The sequence below is a fragment of the Rhinatrema bivittatum genome, chromosome 3 (genome assembly GCF_901001135.1).
Source record: "Rhinatrema bivittatum chromosome 3, aRhiBiv1.1, whole genome shotgun sequence".
Classification (NCBI taxonomy): Eukaryota; Metazoa; Chordata; class Amphibia; order Gymnophiona; family Rhinatrematidae; genus Rhinatrema; species Rhinatrema bivittatum.
Window position 1 is genome coordinate 356,851,780 of NC_042617.1, and position 14,402 is coordinate 356,866,181.

Here is a 14,402-nt window from a genome sequence, read left to right on the forward strand (position 1 = left end):
CTCTAACCGCACGTGTTAAAACCAGACAAAGATTGGACCTTAAAGCCAAAATTATTCCAGCATCGAGAAGACTTTTTCCTTGGTCAGAACCTAAGGAGTTTCCCAGACGTTTGCAGCTCTTGTCTGTGCGCCAGGAAGTGATGTCACTCGGGGTGCGTTACTTCCTCAGATTCCCCTGGAAGTTCCTTGGGAACAGAGCTGCATTTTTTTGGTACCTGTAAATTAAAGAACCTTTATAGCTGGTCTAAATACTCTACCTTCAGGGATTTTATCAACGGGGCAGGGTGGCATGATGATCTTAGTTCCTGAATAATCACACTTAAAGGGATTAGTGCTGTTTGGGGCAGGCAACTGCAGTTATCCTGCCTTATGTGATTTCCCCCCCCCCCTTTTTTTTTTTGTTCTTTATTAATTTTTGGCTTTTTGTGCTTAATTATTCCTCTGTTTGGAGCCTTCGCATTTTCCTAAGTAGGACTTGACTTTTTATCTTTTCTTTCTTTCATTTTTTTTTCTTTTTCCTTCCGTAGATACCTGGATACATCATTGTCATTTTCCTTTTCTGCTAATTATTTGAATTGTAAAACGTTATATCACAGCAGACGAACATTTAAAAAAAAAAAAAAAAAGTTAAGGAAAGGAAGTGGCCTCTGTTGAGTTAGTGCACCATGAGTCTTTATTTGCAGCTCTCTGGAATTTGATGCCCTATTTTTATTTCAAAAAGAAAAGCCCTCTCCCACACCCTGACAACCCATCCTGCCCTCCCTTTGCAGTGTCGATCCTTGGCCGGGAATATGTGTGTGCATCCTGAGTCCAGCCACTAGGTGGTACCCTAGTGCAATGGCCGAGACTCCCCTTTGTAACGTTCCTGGCCCCGGTTGCGATAGCACAAACCTGGCCCAGGACTCAAACCCAGGTCTTCTGCTTGGCAGTGCCTAGCACTTCTGCTCACCCACTGGGCTAGACTTTGTAGGCGGCTCCAATAATTAACATCTTCCAAAGCACGTTTAAGGCTAGAACATTATTCCTTTGATCAGTATTCATAACGGTTATTTCATTTGATTTAATCGCAGAAAACCCTCCCTTTAACAAGGCACTTAATTAAGCTTCTAATTCATGATAAGAAGTTAAACACCACTTGGGAGCACTTTTTTTTTTTTCCCCCTGATTTCTACTTCCTATCTACAGTATGAAAATAAAAAGGTGTTCTACAGAGAGAGAGAGAGAGATCCGTGGCTGTGAGACAAGGGTATTGTAGGTCATGCCAATATTAGCTGGCAGCCAGCCATTATCCAATTAACACCCGCACTTCATGATTCCTGGCAGCAGCTCTTGAGTAAATGGCCAAGTCATTCATGGAGGAGTGCTGCTCTGCTTCAGAGAGAGAGACGGTGACAGCATTACAAACCAACTCTCTTCCCGGGCTGGACCCAGGCCCGCACTCTACTCTGCTACTCTACTGCCAAACAGGACCCCCGCACCCATCCCCCCAGCACTCTCATTATCCCAGCAGCCTCCTCACTCTGAAATATCTCCCCCCCCCCCCCCCCCCCCCCCCGAAATCCAAGGTGCCACTTCCCTTCCTGTCTCCCGATCCTAATTATAGGCTTCACCTCTTCCACCTCGTTTCATTCAACTGGTCCTAAATCCCCCCCCCACCAGCTCTTCTCACCTTGGACCGCACGTCCATTTCCCCTGTCCCTTCCATCATTTGAGTGTCTATAATCAGGAGAGGCAGATCTGTTATGGTAGCCCATAGGCAGACCACATATGTTTTGAGCCAGACCTGCTGAAGCCAAGAGAGGCAAACCCGAGCCATTTGCTCAGGCTGCGGCTGCTATAGTGTGGGAAGGGGGTAATGTAAACCCCCCTGTCTGAGAGCCTGAAGAGTAGGGGGAGCCCTGGAGCCTGGAACCCCTCTGCATTGCTGCATTCCTGCAACCTCTGGTGAGGGCTAATTTGCTCTGTTCTGTTCTGAATACTTGTGGCCAGCAAGCCCCCTTGTGTGTGTGTGTGATCTGCTTGGAGACACCGTGGCCAGAGTCATCCTTGCACCCTTCAGTGCCTCCCACCCGTTACGTGGTGCCCAGGACGAGGTGCCGTGTGAAAACAGAACTGTGTGTAATATTAACCGTAATAATGTTTCATCTCCTCCTGGAAAACGGAGCAGGCGGGAAACGTGGCTAGGGAGCCGCCCTCTCCCCCTCCACTCTTGTTTCTCTTTGCTTCTAGAAAAACACGGAGACTTCGTTGACCAATGAGTGCTTTGCAGTGAGATTGGTCGAGATGAGTGGCTGGCGAGGAACAGGTGATCCCCACCCCCCTTTCTCTGGGCTGTGTTGAAATAACAGCCTGCTGGATTGAATGCAAGGCAGATGGCTCAGATCTTTCCTTAGCTCAGCCCGATCCTTCGGGGTGCTTCAGCAGTTGGTACCGGAGGGTGTTGTGCCGGGGGAGGTTGCAAAATCATAGTAACACAGTAAATGATGGCAGAAAAAGACACAAATAGCCCATCCCGTCTGCCCAGCAAAGTTTCTTAGGGTTGCATCTACCGCTCCATTCATGTTATCCCAGTATTTTATTACCATCCTAGGGATCCTTTGTGTTTTTCCGATGCCTTTTTGAATTCCGGTGCCGTTTTTTTTCTCAACCACCTCCACTGGGCGGGCATTCCAGGTATCCACCAGCCTTTCCATGAAAGAATTTTTTTTCTGGCATTGTTCTGAGTCTACCCCCTTGGAGCTTCATATCTTGCCCCCTTAGTTTGCTTCTGGTGCGTTACTATTCCCTTTCGTGTATTTAAAAGTCGGTATCATATCCCCCCCGCCTCTCCTCTAGTCTAGCGCACACATTTTCAGATCCCTAACTCTCATATCATATGGCTTCTGATGCAGACCCTTCGAAGTAGTCTGTTGTTCAGCATCGGGATCAGAGTGTCTCTCGCCACATGTCCATTAGACTCCATGAGATGACATGTTTGTGCAGAATTTTTATTTTTTTACTTTGCTAGGCTTCTCCCTCTGAAGCGTCCTACTCTTTACATCCCGTCCCTCCCAGCTGGGTGGGTGCTGTTGCCATATCTCCACACCGTGTGTTACTGTCGACCAGTCCATCCTTCCTTTCCACAGCTGCCAGCTACCATACGGCAGCCTTCAGCATTCACCGCTTTCAGACCTTTTCCTTTTCAGGTGTTCTTTTCTGAGGAAAAAAAAATGAAAGCGTGGCTCTTGGCCGGGTCGTGTCCCGTCCGTCTGTCTGTGACCCAGTGCGGTTTCATCAGCTGTATAAATACGGAACAAGGGTGCCAAGTGATTTCAATACACTCTATGAATTTATCAAAATAACACGGTGAATCTAACTAACTGGTTCCATCAGCTGCCACATGGAAAGTCCCATGGCTCCACTTCCCGTAGTGCCGGTGTCTTTCCATGAGGACGCTCTGGGACTGGAATGGTTGTTTTAGTCCTCACCACCATCTCCCGTATCTAGGGCTCAATTTCTGGAGAAATGGCCTGGAACGGAGTTCCGCCACTTCTTTTCAGACTTAAGAGGCAGCATAACAGGGGTGTTCTTCTCCAGCTCCTCCCCTTCAGGCAGCCTGCAGGGAAGAGGAAGAGAAGGGGTGAGCCAGGAGCAGACAGAGCAGAGACCAACCCACTCTGTTGCCTGATCTCAAGCTCCTCTTGTTCTGCCCTTCCCTCCTCTTCTACAGCAAACAGGAGGGCTTGGCTGATCCTGAAGCAGACCCAAGGAGGCAGAGTAGACCTGGCGTTATAATTCAGATCTGGCTCCCCCCCCCAGAAACAGAGCAGAGCGAGTGGTGTAAATTTGTTCCAGCTCCCTGCAGAAGCAGAGTAAAAGATGGTCGTGGCACAGATCATTTCTAGCCAACACCCCCAGTCCCCAGCCAGAGCAGAGCAGAGAGTTTTGGAGCTGCTCACCCTGAGACAGAAGCAGCCACATGGCCTTGATTTTTGTGCAATTTCCTGGCACAATGGTGGAGGCCATGAGAGAGGATGGCAAAGGTTGACGAGCCAGGAGGTGAATGCCTTTCAGCCACACTGTGGCCTTGGCCTCTCTCCCTTGCACGACATGTTGCCTCTCTCTGTGGGTAGCATGGGATCTTCCCAGTGGATAGTCAGCTGTTATGGGCAGAAGCAGCTTCAGAGATGACCCTGTTCCGGACTTCCATTCTGGCAGAGGCTGAATGCGCTGACAGACAAATGAGTTGTACTTTCATCCCTGTGGGAAAGAACTTGATGGAAAAATCTTAGATCTTGTATGCTCATCTACTTGGGAGGGTGGAGAACAGAGGAGGAAAATGACAACAACTGTCCTAGATAAGGAGTTATATATCCTACAGATGGTTGCACTCCCTTGCTAGTACTTGGGAAGTATCTTTACCAGGGTGGACAGGAATATCTGGGCAAACGGGATGGACCTATTGGTCTTTTTCTGCCGTCTTCTACTATGATACTTTGAAGGGAGAAGCAAAGCATGGAGATGAATCTTAAGATTTGCTGGCAGGCGCACAAGGACGCAGCGATTTTATAACACGCACGCGTGTTATAAAACCGGCTATACTCACGTACATGTGTGCAAATGCCGCCCCTCACGCGTAAGTAGGGGGAATTTTAGTAGCTGCGCGCACTGGCGCAATAATCCTTTCTCCCAGTTTTCCCCAGTAAAGGAGAGGACTTCTTAATCCACCTAGCTAACTTGCCTCCCTTTTACCCTATCACCCCCGACCCTTAAAACCCCGCTGACTAGCCTCTTTTTTTTTTTTTTGTTACACGACTTACACACCGTCCATAGCAGAAGTAAAGTTACGCGGGAGGGGACCCCCAGCGCACGCTGACTTCATTTTACAGACTCGGCCCGCCCATGCCCTGCCCGGACCCCGCCCCTATGGTTTGTAGCGGGATCTACGCGTGTACCCGCATGGGTTCTGGAACCTGCACGGCGCGCTGAGTCGCGCGCGCATCCCCCGGCTTCGAGGCACGTAGAGGGTTTTAAAATCTACCAGACAAGTGTTTGCCAGAGGAAAGATGAAAGTTAGCCCAACTACTGATGGCTGGGTTCGGGAAGCAGAATCATTCAGTGTTCCAGGTTGCATTTCATTTCTGGTACAGCATATGTCACTTTTCTGAGCTTTGTGATTTTGCTCTCTCTCCTTTTGCTCTCTTCTCCCATCAGAATGTCACAGGCCACACCATGTTTGCTGTCTCAGTGGATGACGCCCTTGCCTCACTAAGTTGAGGAAGCCATCTGTGAGCCAATGGCAATACTGTAAGGATATTAATTCCTTTCTTATCCACAGCTGTAATCAGAGAAACCCTGGTAAAACCCCTCCTCTCTTGATTAATGACCCACTTCAAAGGGTATTAATTTCATACATTCCTTTCTGGTCTCTTCAGTTTAAAGACCTGCAATTTTCTTAACACACAACAAAGCCAAAGGGTATCCTCTGAGACTAAGAGGTAATAAATTTCACCAGCTTCAAAGAATGGCAAAGTTCTGGAGCATTTTGCTAATATTAGTAGTTACACCCTTAACACTAAATCAGTTTGCAAATAAATTGGACACTTTTTTCTTTTCTTTTTTTTTAAGATAAAACTATTGGTAGGCATGATGATTTCGGGACATGCTAGGGAAAACCACTAATTCAGCAGATCGACGGGTCAGGGGTTGGAAAGGACTTTTTTTTTCGCTACTTCAGATTTAGTTACCGATGTACAGTGTTTTTTCACCTGCCCCTGGTGTAGCGGATAGAAGGAGAGAGATGTCAGGAAACCAGAAGAAGGTTGAATTTGAAGAGCCTATGGTTTTCCTTTGAACTGAATCAACCGTGCAACTTAATTGTGCAACAAACTGTAAAAAAGAGTGTGCGTCCAGACCCTCTAGACAGGAGTTTCTGCAGCCGGAGCTTAAAGAACCTCTGGATGTTTGATTTTCCATTAAGTTTTTGAAATGAAGGTAACAGAGCTCCAGAAGTGATCAGCAACCCAGAGCCTGGGCTCTTTAAACAAACTTCCAGATGTGTTGGTTGATTCCTGCACATGGACCTCCTCATTAATTCACGTTGTAAAGTAATGCATAGGAATGATCTCACTAGGGTACTCAGAATGGTGAACTCAGTCGGTTGTGATTGCCATGAGAGCGAGCATATAAACATTTCACCCAGCCAGCCATGCAGACACTGGGAGGGTAGTAAAAGTTGTTTACTTACGTAAATGGATTGTCGGAAAATTGACTACTCTGTTGACAGGCAAAAGCACAGGTGGGATCGGAGGTGGGATTAAGTTAGTAGATGCCGCAACACGCGTGGTTTTGTATTTTTAAAACTTCCAGAGGGAGAGCTGTGATTAGTGCATAGTAGCAAATGTGACAAAGAAGCCGAGAGCACCATACAGACTGATAGATTTATTGAGACATGAACGTCTGATGAAGTGGACTCTTGTTTTCGAAAGCTTGTGTCCCAATAAATCGGTCAGTCTATAAGGTACCACCAGCCTCTTTATCATTTTCTAAACCACGTACGTTTTTTTTTTCCCCCAGGGAAAAATTATCTGTGGAAAAATCAGGTACAAATCTCTGCAGACACTTTTTTCTCAAGGTAATTTTCCAAGGGAAGGTACGCCCTTGGAAAATTTGAGAACTGATGCAACGTCCATGGGTAAAAGTACAGTTCCTGCACTGTTTCCTGGCGATACTGTCTCATCCCCCAGTTTTGCTGGGAAACGGTGGATTCACCATTCATATCGTTCAAGCCATATTGTAGCTGGGTGCCTACCCAGCTTTGAGCCAAGTCCCACTGCCACCCTCTGCGTTGGTAGCTGGCACTGTGAGGTGGTCACAACAGCATGATTGACTGCTGGTAACCACGGGACAGTCTGTTAGATGGGGGAAGGGTGGCAGGTTTAAATAATTTTGTCCTCTGATCCCACACGCTTGGATAAGCAGGCAGCAAAACTGGGAATCCCCGGTGAAACTTACAAGTGACCTTGACTACTTGGTCCTATTATTCACCTTCATGGAGTCCAAGCACCGTGATTATTCCATTCACTTGAAGTACTGTAGAAATGACTGGTAGATGCTGCAGTTTGTCTTTTAACTATTTATGCTGTCTGTCACCTTCCAAACTCTGACTTGGTCATCCAGATGTTGGAGGGAGTTGGAGTGGGTTCTGTTCTTGGAAGGAGCAGCAGATTTGACATTCTGGTCTCTTAGTTTGTCTATAGGAAATGTTGTGTTAGTATCGCTCCATGGTGAGACCGCACCTTGAATACTGTGTACAATACTGTGCACAATTCTGGTTTCCGCATCTCAAAAAAGATATAGTTGCGATGGAGAAGGTACAGAGAAGGGCGACCAAAATGATAAAGGGGATGGAATAGCTCCCCTATGAGGAAAGACTAAAGAAGTTAGGACTGTTCAGCTTTGAGAAGAGACGGCTGAGGGGGGATATGATAGAGGTCTTTAAAATCTTGAGAGGTCTAGAATGGGTAAATGTTAATCGGTTATTTACTTTTTCGGATAATAGAAAGACTAGGGGGCATTCCATGAAGTTAGCAAGTAGCACATTTAAGCATAATCGGAAAAAATTCTTTTTCCCTCAATGCACAAATAAGCTCTGGAATTTGTTGCCAGAGGATGTGGTTAGTGCAGTTAGTGTAGCTGGATTTAAAAAAAGTTTGATTAAGTTCTTGGAGGAGAAATCCATTAACTGCTATTAATCAAGTTGGCTTAGGGAATAGCCACTTCTATAACTGGCATCAGTAGCATGGGATCTACTTAGTGTTTGGGTACTTGCCAGGGTCTTATGGCCTGGATTGGCCACTGTTGGAAGCAGGATGCTGGGCTTGATGGACCCTTGGTCTGACCCAGTATGGCATGTTCTTATGTTCTTATGTTCTTAACTCTAATCCATAGATCGAAGGCTTTGTCCACAACCACTGTTTATGCTATTGACTCAGCAGACAGCTTTAATCTCTCTTTCTCAACACTCCTCATATCTCCAGTGGCTCTGAGAAAGGAATAATATCCAGATCTGAAGCAAGCAAGCTTAATATGCAGAATTGTATCTCTTCAGTGAAAGATGTAGGAGCCCCAGAAGGTAGTATGGCTGCTCTGATTATGTAAATCTCTTTTTTTTCGGTGTCTCTCTCTGTCAGTTCTTTTCTACCATGGATATCTTTATTCTGTCGTATTATATCTCTGGTTGACTGCTCTGAAGTAAACACACACACGCGCGCACACACATATCTCCATTCACACATGCGTGCGCAGGCCCTTCCCATTCCAAAGTCAAAGGGAATTTCTATAATACTTTTGTTCCTCTCTACTGCTAATTTCTTCCTGGCACATGAAATAAAAAATTGAATTTAGGAGTGAAAATTAAAGCAGGGGGGGCTAGGAAAACATTTTTTAAAAAGTGGTCAAAAGAGCAGTTTTGAAAGACACTCATCTGGTCTGGACATGGCTCTCCTCGGTCCAGGTAGAAGCAGATGCGCGCAAGTCTGCTTTGCTAATTCTCCAACTGGATCACCTGCTAAATCATCTGCAGCACCGTGCTGTGAAAATATACATGAACCTCTAAAATTATGCACGCAAGTCCAAAGCCCTCCCTCGCTTTGCCCCCCTCTGAGAATGCCCCTGCTCAGTCTGAGTAAACTTGCATGCGAATAGGACAGGCAGTTGGGCAGGAGGTTTCGCGACGGGCCAGTTCTGCCCGTGACATGGTCTTTTACCTCCGAAGTTCCTTTGAAAAGTGCCCTCTCATGGGGTGAATGTTCAAAAGCTTGTGCGGGGACTGTGCGCGTGACATCGGTAGATCCGCGCGTTACGTAGCCTCGGTGCGCGGTGAGCACATTTTCTGAGGGGCAGGAGCACGCGCGCCCTGTTGCTGCCGCGCGGAAACGTTATGTGCGTAAAAAGAGGGTGTTCCGGGGCGAGGTTTGAAGGTGCACCCACATTTATGTATTTTAAAAACGGAGCACACGCCTACACTAATAAGCATGCGCGGATGCTTTTACATCTGCTGATCAAGTCACGGATTTCAGATCTGACATTTCTTTTGCTTGCAGTTTTTGGGTGAGGGCTGTGAGTCAACCGGTGGTGGTTTTGGTGAACTGGTACTTGGAAGTACACACAAGTAAATGTTCTTCATAAGCGAGATATGTGCATATATCAGCCTATTTTATAAAATACCTACCTTCATGCATAAACTGAGGGTTACTACGTGCACATGTTAGTTATTTAACATGTAATATTTATGCCCGTACTTTTATAAAATTAGTACATAGACTAAATGGATCCCCCGCATTAAAAAAAAAAACCATGCGAATACTGTGTACTTTTGAGGTGATGCCATGCAATATTTTAAACACCATGTGCCCTACACTTCGCAGGTGCACCCCCTTATGTGTGTGTACATGCTGAGTTATGCACACTATGTCTGTGGTTAGCGGGTACATTTCAGGTCTCTCATTTCAGCTGCTCAATGAGGATGCGAGACGCGAAGGGTATGTTCGTATTTAATTGAAATGAAATTTTTCCAGCATGCACTGAGATGAAAACCAAGGTGCTTTGCTCTTCCTTGCCCTTTCTGTTTCCGATGGGGAGACAATGAAAATGACAGCCGATAAGGACCCCGAGGCCTGTCCTTAGTCTGCTCATTCCTGTGGCAGCACCGCAGAGCTTCAGCCACGCATCCTCTCAGCTGAGGATCTTCTCTGCTCCCCTTTACTTTCCTGAATTCCTTTTGCTGTTTCGGCCTCCACCCAGAGGCCGATCGTTCAGTGGTGCTGCTTTGGCATTGCAGTATATGCCATGGACTGGACTTCCGAGAGGTCCATTCATACGTTGCCGTCTCAGAGTATTAATATTTCAGCTACACCTCCATTCTCTTTTCCACCGTGTGAACATAGGGGAGCCAGATTCCTGAACTAGAAGAGTTACAGACTGCTTCAGAGCATCAGCTAAATAGCCGATTTGTTTCCCCAAGGCTTTGTTGGCAGTTTGACTTGGTTTGATCAATCCACAGCACTTTAGGAGCTGCCAGCCTGACTCCGTGTCATCACTGACATAGTTACGATCCAGTCCTGGATTTTTCCCATGCACCCACCAGCTTGTATCAGGATGTACATTAGAAAATGTAGAGTGGAGTGTTCTCTCTCAGTGACATGGAGTTTGATTGGCAGCACTGATAAAGACAATTCGTACAGTGTCACAGTATTTTTTTTTTACTTTGTAATTTCCTGCCTCGGCAAGAAGTTAGTTGTTAACTTGTGTGATCTGAACCTTTTCTAGACTCATTACCACACCAAAACAGCTGTTATCAGTGATCTTTACTGGGCATGATCCGGAAATTGAATGTTGCAGCTCTTTTAAAAAGGCTCTGAAAACAGAGTTCTTCAAACAGGCTAGTGAATGTCTATCTATGTATCCCCTGCGGAAGAGTCCGGGTGCGGTTTGTACCTAACCCACCTCGCAGATTAGGCAATAATGCAGGATCTTTATGCATTTTGATTTGGTCTGTTTGTGTAACGTCTTGTTTATCTAGTGATTTTATGGATGTTACGCTCTGTAATCCGCCTCAAACTTTTTTTCTGTGATGAGTGCGGCTAATAAATTCTAATAAATCTAAAATCTCCCCCAGATAAAAGGCACGGGAAAAGGGGGAGTTGCGGTTGGCCTGCACCTGGGAATTCACACATCTATCTGCCCAGTTGAGAATCCTCCACTTTGGGTAGATGTGTGTGTATGAATTCCCAGGTGCAGGCCAACCGCAACTCCCCCTTTTCCCGTGCCTTTTATCTGACCTCTCAGCCCTTTTCTTATCACCGATCTCCATACTTGTCCCAAACATGCCCAAAATCAGTTACAGTGATGGCCTCCAGCACCTCCGCTAACTGGCCACCCCAGACCTTGCCATCTTCAGTTTTACTTCAGCTAAACCCCCCCCCCCCGTGTCTTATTTCCAAGTTTCATAATCCAGCAGCACCCACCAAGTTTCAAGTGGCCTTTGCAGGAGAATCTCACTGGTGTCAGTCGTGGTCCCCGCTGTGCAGGTCGCCCGAGCCGTCTCGAAAGCCCAGTGCTGCTGTATCGCTGCTTTTAAGGGCTCCAACCAGTGCCGCTGGGTGTGGGATTACCCCAGGGCTTTCTTAGGGGCACAGTGCAAGCCTACTGCTGCCACCCCGAGCGGGCTGCTCGAAGCTTTCTTCCCGACTTCTTGTCATCTGTGTTTATCCCACCCCCTTTTTTTTAAATTTCTGATGCCATGATGTTTCTTTCTGCCTCTTCCCGTGCTGGCATTGAATAATGGTGTTGTGTAGCTGTCGCGTGCAGAAAGAATCGTTTTCCCGATCACGTTTTGTGGTTCTTTAAAAGTTTGGGAAGGGCTGCATTTGTGGCAAAATGGTGGGGGGGGGGGGGGGGGAAGGTTGACAAATGAGTTGCTGGAAAAAATATCAAAACCCCTGAAATCCCTAAAACAGAGGGCAAGGATATTTAAGATTTGCAGTTTAGTACTTCGCTTCTAAGGGATTTTGCTAAGGAAGGATAAAAAAAAACAAAACCCCACACTGTTCCCTCTGGTTCTGTAATCCCACGCAAACAGGGGAAAAGTATACCCTCTCACACTACAAAGAATGACTAAGTAGTTGAAAGCTTTAGTTATTCTCTTTCCCTGGGTTAAACAAGCAGTGAAGTATAAAGCTGCAGAAATGGGCTTTTCAGTTCCATGGTCTCCTGCATGGCTGGGGGGATGCTTTAGTTCTCACTCAGCGCACACACACACACACACCCTCCTAGCTTTGGACACATCTGGGGGCTGCAGGAGGACCCCGAGGACGCATATCTATAGGCCTGAAACAGCGCTGGGGCTGCCTGCCTTGCCACTCCCCTTGTTGTCCCTGAAGAAGGGAGCCTCCCCCTAACTTCTCCCCTTCTAATAAATGGTTGGTGACCTCTCCCCACACCAAAAGGCGGATTTTGGCCGCCCCCCGGTTGTTGACACCCTTCCCCTACCCCTTTAAGCGGAGCATGCGGTGGCTGGGGAATTAGAAGGCAGGAAAACAGATGAGCTTGGATCCGGGCTGCAGGGTAATCTGTAGCCCTTTTAGTTCTGGCCCCCTCCCTTCATTTCCTTTTATTTATCAGTTTCCAGTAGCCCCACCAGGGGGCACCAGAGAACAGAATATTCTTTCCTTTAAGGGGTGGGGCAGCCTTTGGTTTGTGTGTGGTCTTCCGCGTTCTCCACTTTGGGTCCTTCACCGAGCAGTTAGTTGTACACGGAAAAGCAGGTGGGTGCATGGTGGAGGCCAAAACAGTAACAGAATTCAAGAAAGCCCCTTTCCCTCCTTCTACACTCCCTCCTCCAGCTCCTTGCCCGCGTTGCTTTTGTGCTCTGCTTCTTTTAGCCCCTGCGCGCGCCGCTCTCATGTCCTCACAGCTCCAGCACGCGCCGCATTCTCGCTGCCCCTCCTCTGATCCCCCGCACTCACTGCTCAGGTTCTCCCATCGCTTACGTCCCTGCGTGCACCGCTCCCGCGCCTTACCTACACATTTGCTTTTCCTGTTGACACCGTGAGATCACAGCTGTAAAATCCTGGCTGTAGGCCTGCCTGTTCCCTGAGACCTTAGGTTTTGGTGGGGAATTATGCAAAACTTTGTGCGCTGTATTGAATCGAGCACAAGATTATGCGGGTGCATTATTGCAAATTGCCTGGGGTGTAGTATAATAAAAATTAAAAGAACACTAAGTATTTACAGTCCCTTTTTAGTCTTTGGTTTGCACGAGTGTCGGATAACCTAATAGTTATCCGTCTAAATGTTTTACCTGGTTATGTTCAGCCCTTATCTGGCTGAAAATAACGGTATAGGCGGATAAAAAAAAAAGGGGCATTTTAAAGGCATTCCAAGGAAGGACTGAGATATCCGACTAACCTAGCTGAATATTGGGTGCCTACCCCCCATCCCTCTAACACTCCACATTTCCCCCCCCAATAACTCTTCTAGTGCTGCTTTGACAGAGGCAGCTCTGGAGGCGATGGGAGCGGGCAGAGGAGGATCCCTCGTTCCTGGCTCATATCAAAAAGGTATTGGGGGGAGTGACTGGCAAGGGATGGAGGGTAGACATCCCTATGATTCCTTATGGGTGGGAGGGGGTGGCAGGAAGAGAGGCATCCTGAGCCTCTTCAATTGAATATCAGGACTGGGGCCAGCGAACAATGCCGGCCCCATCCTAAGTATTAACAAAGGTTTTGGGAGGTAGGTGAGTGTGGCCTGGGGGCCTTTGTATTAAGCTTTGGGAGGGGAGGAAGGTGATTTGCCCTCTCAATCTTTCAGTGGTTTTGATAATGACAGCACTACTTAGCCGGATATCTTTTTAAGATATCCGGTTAAGTAGTGCATTATCCGGCCACACAAGGCTGGATAACTAAAAACCTACCCTGCTATATTCAAACATACAGGCCGATACAGTACAGTGAGCTCCGCCGGAGCGCACTGTTAACCCGCGATTGGATGCGAGTTTTCGACGCGCTAGCTATACCCTTTATTCAGTAAGAGGTAATAGCGCGTCGAAAACGTGCGTCCAACCCCCCCCCCCGAACCTAATAGCGCCCACAACATGCAAATGCTTTTTGATGGCCCTATTAGGTTCGGGGGGGGGGGGTGGGACGCTTGGACGCTCGTTTTCGACGCGCTATTAATATCATGGCGATATTAAGTCGGAGGTCCCGAAAGTTATAAAAAGTAAAAAAAGAAAAAAAAAATTTGAAATAGGCCTGCAGCTCGCGGGTTGAAAACCGGACGCTCAATTTTGCCGGCGTCCGGTTTCCGAACTTGTGGCTGTCAGTGGGCTCGAGAACAGACGCCTGCAAAATTGAGCGTCGGCTGTCAAACCCACTGACAACCGCCGCTCCTGTCCGAAAACAGGCACTAGGGACGCTCTAGTGTCCCTAGCGCCTCTTTTTACCGCCGGCCGTAATTTAAGTAAATTAAATTACTGTATCGCGCACACAGGATAGTTAGTCGTATAGTTTTTTTGTTATCCAGCTATATATGCATTTCCAGCTATATATAGCTGTATAACTTGTCCACTAAACATCCTACTGAATACGGATCACAGAGAGCTTTGGCGAAGGGAGGTGGGAAAGGAGGGTTGTGCTGAAGCCTGAAATAGGGTGCAGAAGTTTTATTTAGAAAGTAGAGGCTGCAGACTAAAACTATATTTAGTGCATCCATGCCGTGCAAGTTTCCCCCATTTTTCTCTTAAGGGTAGCAACTGCCGCTCCATGCAGTTATCCCCAAACCTTATGATAACCCATAAAAAACTTACTGCTAGCAACAATTTTACTGGGTGATGAGACTTCTTGAAAATGTAGGCAGTGCTGCTC

At 47.1% G+C, this 14,402-nt stretch overlaps 1 protein-coding gene across 2 annotated transcripts in view; it reads left to right on the forward strand.

The window, feature by feature from the left end:
• The window catches only part of BACH2 (BTB domain and CNC homolog 2), a 439,685-nt gene that overhangs the window by 349,445 nt on the left and 75,838 nt on the right, over nucleotides 1-14,402 (forward strand). Inside the window, exon 1 of one of the 2 annotated variants that reach the window (XM_029595412.1) lies at nucleotides 12,198-12,305. The exons of the other annotated variant lie outside the window; for it this stretch is intronic. The gene's annotated coding sequence lies outside the window, so the exon portion shown is untranslated. Of the gene's footprint in view, nucleotides 1-12,197; nucleotides 12,306-14,402 lie in introns of those variants that run through there. 2 annotated transcript variants of the gene reach the window in all.